Source organism: Populus nigra, chromosome 7 (assembly GCF_951802175.1).
Source record: "Populus nigra chromosome 7, ddPopNigr1.1, whole genome shotgun sequence".
In the NCBI taxonomy this organism is placed as follows: Eukaryota; Viridiplantae; Streptophyta; class Magnoliopsida; order Malpighiales; family Salicaceae; genus Populus; species Populus nigra.
The window spans coordinates 20917835-20928431 of NC_084858.1; the positions used below are offsets into that span (position 1 = coordinate 20917835).

Sequence of the window (10597 nt, forward strand, 5' to 3'; positions counted from 1 at the left end):
GTACCCTTCTCACATGAACCGTAGGGGATAAACGCAAAAGGGACACCTATGGAAGGGATACCAGACGCCAACATCTTATACATTTTTATTACAAACAAAGAAACCTAAAAATATATTTCCTATTTAATTTTAATACAGTCTTCGATCGGAAGAGAATAGCTCTCTCTATTCTTCAAGATACAATTATCCTCTCTATGACTTTTTTTTTTTATAACAAATATGTATTAATACTCTCTCTCTCTCTCTCTCTCTCTCTCTCTCTCTATATATATATATATATATATATATATATATATATATATATTATCTAAACAGATAATTTTGTATTTAATTTTTTAATATTAAAGTCAAAATTAATAAGTCTATAGATTGATAAGAATTCTTAATAAATTCAACATCTTTCATCAATATAGCTTATTTTGGGATCCATAGACCTTTTACCCATAGTTATTAGACCCGATCCAGGGTTGACCCGGCCAAGAAGTCAGGACCTGGGTTACATGGGTTGACCTAACTCAACTCGAATCAATCCGGAAAAATTTAAAAAAATATTTGAAGTTTTAATATTTTATATGAAAAAATTATGAAATAATCCATGTGAATATAGGCTATACATGTTATAAATAATGAAATTTAAAAGATTATTTCTAAAGATTTTTCATCCCACATTGAAAAGATACTATATTAGTATATTATCCTTTTAAATTGAAGTATTTAATTCAAAAATATGTTTTATCTCACATTGAAAAAACACAATTTTTTTCTTGTGAACATAGAGTATATATATTAAATAAATGGTTTCAAATCCCACATTGAAAAAATAATATTTTTTTATGAACATAGAATATATATATTAAAGAGCTTTAAAATATCCACTTTGAAAAAATAAAATATTTTTTTAATATTTATATAGTAAAATTTTAAAAAAAAAGTTAATAACCAACTAAGAAATAAAAAAAAAATCTTTAGCTAAAAAAACAAATCTCAATCAGATTTTATCAAATCTTGATGCAGACTAGAACGGAACTCACACGCGTTCCAAAACACAAGGGTTTCTTCGATCTGTAATTCCGCAGAAAACAAAAAAAAAAAGATTTTTGAGTTAACTACTCAAAGAAGTTTTTTTATTTTTATTCCATCATATCTGTCGCAAAGCGATTACCATCAAATAAATAGAGAAACTGACCTCTTAGACTCCTAAAAACAACTTCCTTAGATCAGGAAACAATCCTGCATTAACTAGGAAATAAAAGTTGAATGGAGAAATGAAAAGAAAATTAAACTCTTAAACTCCTAAAGCAAACAACCTCAAATTAATTAGGGAAATAAAAGCTACATGAGGAAACGGGAATGAAACTCCAATCGTTACATAAAAAACTTAAAGTGCCCAGTTGTGAAATTTATGACCTAGCAATGTCAAGCCTTTTTGTTGTTTTGGGTGTCTTAAATATGAGTCTTGCCACCTGGTCTGCATCAGATCTCTAGATCATGAGTCAACGTACCAGATTGGTCCAAATTTAATAGCTATGCTGTTACCTCCCTGCAACATTGCTCGTCAAGCTTTCGCTGTTGTAAAAAAATTCCCGATGCTATCTCCTATCTCCTGTAGGAGGATATATTCATTGTTTTTCAAATATCTTTTTTTTTTTACATATTTGGAACATTATTTTTTAAAATAATAATTTTCTACATGTGAAGTTAGCAAATACAGTATAAATGGTACTTTTACTGGGTCTGTATAGAAAGGTACAAAAATAAGAACAAAAGTGCCTGGAAAAAGTGGTGTACCATGTATGTGCAACGTTATTGGAACATAATATTTTTTTCTATTTTTCTTTTTGAGGATATATATATATATATAGGTATATTTCCATCTTCTGGATATATTTGAATGTTCGACATAAATCATTCTTGCTTGGTGGTTGAGAAAAGATTTTCCTTCCTTAATACTTTTACAAGTCATTCGAAAATAATTCTCAGGAAGCGAATCACCCACCATACTGAAATTTATAATTTGGATTTTATGTTGCTTTGCCTTGGGATTAAGGTATGTATAATGATCATTAGTTGCGCAGAACATGTACCGTTAGTTCTTCTTTGTGTGTTTTTCTACGTTGGAAAGTTATTTTTCTTTTTTGATGATGTCCTAATAGAATTTACATTACAACATTTAATAATTTTATCGACAGAATTTTTCTGTTGGTATAAGATATATATTTTGTCGGTAATTAATTTACCAATAAAATCATCGATAAAAACACTCTGTCGATAAATCTTTCATCGGTAATTTTTTATTTGTCAGTAAATTTGTTGGTAATAAAAAATATTATTACCGATGGATTTACTGACGGAATAGACGCGTTAAAAAAATTACCCGCTTCATTGCTTCAGTATATCCCTTGAAAAATATCAACGGTAATTCTGTCGGTAATTATTTAAAAACATTTAAAAAAATCCATTTTATAAAATTATAAAATAATTAAATTAACACTCTATAATATATACTCAAAATGCTTGGAAAAAAGAAGAAAATCAAATCAAAAAATTTACAACAAATAAATAAAACGAAACAATAAATTCAACTAAAAAAATTCATATGAAAAAAATAAAGTTGTGATTGCTAAAAATTTAAAAATCCTATAAATAAATCAACTAAAAATTGATCTCATATGAAAAGTAAAATCTCACAACAACATTCATACAATTATTAAGAACAAAAACAATTAAAAATAAAATAAAAAAACAAATATAGTGAAAAAAATCATGAAAAAAGAAGAAAAAAGAAAAATGTTACCTTAATGTAGTTGCAAGTGAAGCTAAGGAGAGAAAAACATATCCGTAAAGCATATCAATTAAAAAAAATAAGAGGATAAAAGAAGAAAGAAGAAGAAGACATACCCGAGCATGGAGGAGAAGAGAAAAAGATGAGGAGAGAAGAGAAGAGAAAGAAATAGATATTGATATTTTTTACACATAGGGAAGAAGAAGAAGAAGAAGAAGTAGAAGAAGACGAATAAGAAATGAGCATGTCTCTTGTGAAAAAAGAGGATTCAGGTTTTTTATTGGGATGCGTTAGCGATGGTTTTACCAAAGGATAATTAAATATTAATATTTTTTAATTATTTCGTTGGTAATTCCGTCTGTCATATTTAATTTCATAAAAAGTTTTCAGAAACCACTAACAATCACTGATGATTTTTCAATCCGTCAGTGATTCCGTCTGTAATATTTAAATGAAAATTTTAAATTAATTGAATTTTTTCAGAAAATCGCCAAATAACATCGACAACTTTTCAATCCGTCAGTGATTTTATCCGTAGAGAAGTATAATTAACAGTGCAATTAGAAAGTGAACAGTTCTGGAGCTCTCTGGAAAATAATGACGGAATTGTCCGTCGGTGATTCCCTTTGTAATTGACATGATGAATAGTATTCACAGTTTACCAATGATTTTACCGACATAATTTCATCGGTAATTTCGTTTGTAAAAATGACAAGTCATCATTTTTTTTGCTTTGTTTTAATTTTTTTCCCACTGTAATTCCCTCAATATATACCGAGGGAATATTGCCGTCGGTAAAATTCCTTGAAAATTTACCGACGGAAATTGTCATAACCCATTTTTGTGTCACTCCCAAATTTTTTTTCTTCTTCCAAATTACATTTCTTTTCCTTAAAAAAAAAACCAAAACAGTGTCGTTTTGAACGGCACTGTTCCCCTTTTTCCCTGCCCATGCAGAGGCAGGGAAGAAGAAGATTTTAAATCTTTTCCCGCTCAGTTTATCTCCCTCCCACTTGCATAAAACTGACAACAGCCCATACTCCCACATACCCTGCCAACGTGATAAATAAAAGAGAGGGACACCATGCCCTGCAAACAGCCGGCCACCTTACCCTGCACAGGTAAGGTAGCCCGTTTTCCCCCCTGCACCACGATGGGACAGAGCAGGGGGGGGCTCCTTCTTTTACTGCTTATAAATAGAGGAAGAGAGACGAAGAGAAGAGGGTGGCAAAATTTTGGAGAAGAAGAGAAGGGCAGAGACAGAGAGGGAAGCAAGATGAGAGAAGGGAGAAAGGAATAGAAAACAGAGGCCAGATAGAAGAGAAAAAAAACAGAAAAAGAGAGGGAACGAAGCAGAAACAGGGGGGGTTTTCGGGTCCAAAGTTATAAAAAAATCATCCTTCTCAGTTCCCAGCAGCTCCTCCTCTCTCTCCACCGTGGCCTTCGGCCACCACCCAGCAGCACCATCAACGACAGCCGCTCCACCATTGTCAGAGACCGAAGAAGGAGCAGCAGAAGCGAGAGCAATAGGAGAACAGAAACAGACAGGGGGAGGAACACAAAACAGAGAAGAAGAACCGCTGCAAAACCATCATCACAACAGCTGCCACCTGGTTTCCCAACCACCGTCAGCAGTCCCAGTAGCTGCCACCACCACCAGCAGATAATAAAAGAAGAACAGAAAAATAGGGGGAAGCTGAGGTAGACGAAGAGGAGAAGAGAAAGGAAACACAGCGGCGTGAAAAGGAAGCATACAGGAGAAGAGGAAGAACCATCGTCCTCAGCCGTGACCCGCCACCACCACCACCGGAGACAGCAACCACGCTCCCTCACTCCAGGTAATCTCCTCCCCTTTTCTGGCTCCTCTGCTGTGTTCACCATTTGCATGCAGAACTTGAGGAATTCACGTTCCGCAGCAAAGTGGAAAATAATTAGTTGGTTACTGTGTGTATATATAACAGTAACCACCTGTTGGGTTTTTTTAGGCTGGAACATGAGCCCAGCCCACGCGGCTGGGTTGAGTCCAGCCACGAGTAGGTTCTTTTTTGGGCCGGTCCTGGCCCGATTTTATTTTTTGGGTTGATTTCGGCCCAACCTCTTTTTGGGCCGGGTCAGCCCAGTTTAAAAAAAAAATTATATTCAAAAATCATTTTTGAAAATGTGTGATTTTCCCGCGTATTTTTCTACGCCATTTTGATTAATATCGGTCTGTATTTTTTATATCATAAAAATACAAATCTGGTATTAAAGTACCCGGTTTTCGTCAAAACTTAAAAAAATATTTTTTTTTTGTTTTCATGCATATGGCCAAGTCTCTCAAAGAAAAAATTACATCATATTTTCATACAACAAAGAAAACTTCAAAAAAATATTTTAGCATGCATTTTGGCTTTAATAACCAGTTTATTAAAGTCACGAGAATTTGGCCAATATTTCAAAAAAATCCAAAAAAATTATTTTATTTTCTTTTAATATCCGGGATTACGAATTTATACGTAAAATGTACTCCTGATATTAAAAAGATAGCTTTTTTTATTTTTGACGAGAATAGTTAGGTTTTACTCCATTAAGATAAGAACCTCCTTTTTTAGGAGGGCTTTTCTTGAATCTTAGACAGTCAGGACAAACAATTAGAAAAACGCTACCAAACCTTAGATTTTGATCAGATAAATAAAACATTGCAACTTACCTTAGGTAGGGCGTATTTGGGGTGCTAATACCTTCCCTTTACGCAACCAGTCTCCGTACTCGATCTCTGAGACCAGTTAGGGTTCCTAATGACCAAAATACTAGGTGGCGACTCTCATTCCATTTTACACTGATAAGAGATAGGAATTCCTTGTCTCCCCATATTTTCCAGATACCACACACAATTGAGTGTGGAGGGCGATCGCCGCGACGCCGCACACGTGCGACAGAAATATTCCCTCAGTATTTCCATTTATATTTATTGATTTTCTAGTAGTGTTCTTAATTAGGATTTATGAAGGTAGTAATTATTTAATAATTCACATCTTGAAGTCCTTCACTCTCTTTGGCTACCTGATTTTTTTTTTGTGGTATTTTTAGGTTGATTTTTCATTAACTTCTTCTTTTTAGTGTTATCAAAGATAAGATACCTGCTTTGGAAATTAGAGAATCCTTGAAAATTTTATATCTGATCGTGACCAAACTGAGGTTTGTACTCTAATCCTTTAAAAAAAAATTAACTAATAATAGTATTATTTCATTTTTATGATGAGGAATTATAAATACAACAAAAAAATAGGTGGGATTATATGTTTATATCATCAATTAACCAAGTTGATATATTGTTTTAGTTATTCAGTTAACAACTTTGTGTTGTTGCTCAAGTAGCTAGCATTGAGTTAAGTTTAAATTCTACTCATAAAGGCCAGCCCACTATGACTAGATTTTTTTATTGGTTTTTTTATTTTTTATTTTTTATTTATTTAATTTTATTATTTAAATGTGAGTTTTTTTTATCATTTAATATTAAGTTAATTATAGATTGATTTATATATTTTTTTTATTATAAGATAAAATTAAAAAACAATTCAACTAAGTGGAGTCTATAACCAAGATGACAAGTTTAAACTTGTCAAATCAAAAATGTTACATTGAAGCAAATACTCACATAGTTGAATTTAAAACTTGGATCAAGTCAAGAATTTGATTAACATTTTATAAGTTTAAACCATGACACGAGCTAGATGCATGGATTACTTTTTTTTTTTTTTTATTGATACCTTTTTAAATATGTATTTTTTAAAAAATATTTCAATACATATTAAATAATTAATTATATATAAATTGGTAAAAAAAACACGTTAATAATATTTACATATTTATTCTCTTGTGTTAAAGAAAAAATATCCAACTTGTAGTGAAAAAAATTCAATAGATACGTAAACACCTTTTTTATATAATTATTGATATATATGATTTTTTATTTATTTAATTAAATATATGCATAAACTTTTGAATATATGATTAGGGTTTTTTTTTTGGACAAAATACACATTAAAAAGCCTTAATATTATCTTGTTTTTTATCAAAAAAAAAAATTCCAAACCGTGATGAAATACAGGTCAGCATAGCAAATTTATCAAAAAAGAATATCAGACACATTAACATATATTGAAATAATATATTCCCAACCATGCCTGTTGCCGGACACATTAACATAGTGGCAATTTCATTGACAATCACCTCGGTAAGAAACTAGAAACTGTCATCTGATTAACTGAAGGATCTGTTGACGAAGACTTGTCAGCTGGAACAATTTTAACAAGAGAAAAGGCTGGCTGCTGTGGTTGAGGAAGAGCTATTGGGTCGCTTGCCAATGCTAAATCCACAAATGACATTGTGGGCCTGTCTGCTGGATCCTTCTGCACACATAACAGCCCAATATGCATGCACCTCAAAATCCCTTCTGCTGGGCTTCTTTCCACCAACAAAGGATCCGCAAACTCCATTGCCTTCCCTTCGATCCATAATCTCCATGCCTGTGAATTTGGTTTCATAATATGTCATAACATTACCTGCCAAGATTAAGGGAAAATGTTCAAGGGTAGGGAAACTATTGTACGCACATATGCTAAGAGTGTCTGGCCATGCTCTGTGAGGTAAAAACCACTGCTTCTTTTCCCACTTATGATCTCAAGAAGTATAACACCAAAGCTGAAGACATCCGATTTCACTGAGAATATTCCTTCCATTGCGTACTCTGGAGCCATTATCCGCTGTTTCACATGTAAGAAAACCCCAGGAGATTAAAATTACGGATCAAAATCGTCAGAATACAAGAAAAAAGAAATAGCGGAGAAGAAAGAGGATTTACAATGTTCCTACTACTCTTCTGGTGTTTGCTTTGTTTTGGCTTTCGCCGAAAATTCTGGCCATGCCAAAGTCTGATATCTTGGCAACCATTTCGTGGTCCAGTAGAACATTGCTAGGTTTCAAATCCCGGTGAATGATTCTAAGCCGAGAATCCTCGTGTAGATAAAGAAGTCCTCTAGCAATGCCACCAATTATGTTGTAACATGTCTCCCAATCAAGCTGTGCACGTCTTTCAGCATCTGAAATTTGAATAAGAAGAAACTTCAGCCTCTTGCGTCAATTAATTGTTGAAAATGTAAAATTTAAGAATTCAAATGCAAAATAAATGAATGGAACAGACCAAAGATAGAGAAATCAAGGCTTTTGTTAGGCATGAACTCATATATGAGCAGCTTTTCCTCTCCTTCCATGCCACATCCCAACAGCCTCACCAGGTTTCGGTGTTGTAATTTTTCAATTAGCATGAATTCATTCTTGAACTCCTCTAAACCTTGCCATGACTTTATTGAAAGCCTTTTAACAGCTATTTCTTTCACATTTGTTAACACACCCTGAAACAATTTGCAATGAGGAAAATTTTGTGAACTGAAGCAATATTTAACCATGTCAAACTAAATAAAAAACTGAGTTTTCCTTTTAGAGGGATGGACTGCAAAGACAGCTGAATCTCAGTGGATGGTGAAAGAGAAGCCCCTTTACAACTTACCTTATAAACAGTGCCAAACCCACCTTGTCCAAGCTTATTCGAGTCGGAGAAGTTGTCTGTGGCTGCTCTGATAGTATTTAAGTCCATGAAAGGCAGGTCCTCAAAACTTACCAACTGACCTTCTTCTGTCGTTGTGAACCCTATTGGACTTGCTGATTCCTTTAATAATGTTAGGTGACTTCTTTCCATGTCTGCCAAAAAAATAGGAGTTTTAGTACTTTTGAATTCGGATGTAAATTAAACTATTTAATTAAAGTGGACGTGATCACTTGGTTCAGATACCTCTTTGTCTTCTTCTTTTTCGCCTCAGACAGAAAATGGAAGATCCAATGACTATTGTAAACATCATTGTAGGTATAAACACAATAATTGCCACCATCTTCCAATTACTCCTGCCTTGCAAAGCAAGAATTTGGTATCATATCATATAATAATAAACTAAGATTCTGGACAAGTTGGTACCAATACATTACCTTTCAAAGAATGAATTAATAGTAACAATATTAATCATTAACAATTTGGGTACTTATGAGTACAGCCAGCATTTGAAACACCAAGAGTTACTGGTGGTACTACCCTTTCTTACTAAAGTGTAATCAAAACATAACTTCTGTTTGCTGACAGTTTATCAGTAAAAACAAATTCTGTTTACTCACCTTTAGGAGTTGGGAATGTTATCAAGTGACTTGAGGTGTTGTAGTATTTGTACAGCTCAAATCTTACATTGCAATTCCTACTAACAATAATTCCACCTTGCTTCGAAGAACAACATCCCTTGAGATCAATCAAAGCAGAGCTCAAACATTTCTGACACTCATGTTCTCTGATATCTCTAGTACACTGTACAAGGCCATATATGGTTTCGTTCCTTGAAAACTTGATTTCCCCAGTTTCAAACATGAGCTTTGAACGATTGAGCGCCGCCTCATTTGACAGGTTGTCTATGAGGAACCTTACACTGTCATAGAAATGAACAGGATCTGATACGGATTTATTCTGAGATTCCAAGTGATCTGGATACTTCCCGGCATAAACATCCAATGAAGTTATATTCTGAAACGAGTAGTGAATTTGGCATCGTTCATACCATATGGTTGCTTCTATACTTCTGCAAACTTTCAACAGTTTTTGGCTTGCATTTCTCAAACACGTCTGACAAGCACTCGAAGTGACATCTCCCCTACAAAGTGCTTTGCCAGTGACTTTGTCAGGGAATTCACCGATAGCTGTGCTGTTATAGCCGGTTGATGAAGTGATGGAAGGCAAGGTTTCAAGGACAATCTTCACGTTCTTTCCGAATGGGTTTTTCTGATCATAGTCACCATATTCAGTAGTTGAACAAATAGTGAATAGAGGGTCTGCAAGAACAAGGGCAAAGAGCATTGAAAGCAGTTTAATTAAGAAACACATGGCTAAAAGTGCATGCCTGGTCATAATTATATTTTGGATGAACATCTTAACAAAAATTTAGACAAGACAAGCAATAAAAAGCTAGGATTGAGATGAGTAAAACATTTATGCAAGGCATTCCATTTACGAAAGCAACTTCTGGCGGCTTTACATCAAAAGATCAATAAAAATCTTCATATTCAAACTTCAAACTTGTAATCTTTTAATCATGAAAACTCTAATATTATACTAAATAATCATTTGAAATAATTAAGGAAAGCTTCAAAATATAATTTATGTTATATTCTTTAATATTTTATAAACAACGACCGAGTATTTTATTCAAAATCCATTACTTGGATTAATGCTGTGAAATTTTATAAATATAATTTGATAGCATAAGCGTTTTTTGAAAAGATTAGTCATGGTTTCATTTCTTATAGAATGATATTACTTACTAAACTCAGAATCTGATATAAAATGACTTCAATTATTAACTTATAAATTATTAGATGCAGCACTGTTGTTAAGAATATTAGCAGAATATTCAAAAGAGTTTGCAAAGGATATTTTAGTCTCCACTAAAATCCCTGACATTTTATATATTTGATTAGTCTGGATGATTTTTTAAAAAAAAAATTTATCAAATCATTCCCCTGGTTGAATTAATCTAGATTTTGAGTTATTCTCGATTCTTAATAGGACTATCTAAGGGTGTTTGGAGTGTAGTAGATGATGTATAAAAATAATTTTTTAATTTTTTTAAATCAATATATTATAATGATTTTAAAATACTAAAAATTTTAATTTAAAATTAATAAATTAAATTAAAATTTTAATAAAAAACATGTTACCCCACAAGCCAAACATCTTTATTA

The 10597-nt window shown here is 32.8% G+C and overlaps 1 pseudogene; it reads right to left on the bottom strand.

The window, feature by feature from the left end:
- Window positions 1-6880: 6880 nt before the first annotated feature.
- On the bottom strand, window positions 6881-10014 carry LOC133699312 (cysteine-rich receptor-like protein kinase 15; annotated as a pseudogene).
- Window positions 10015-10597: the final 583 nt, after the last annotated feature.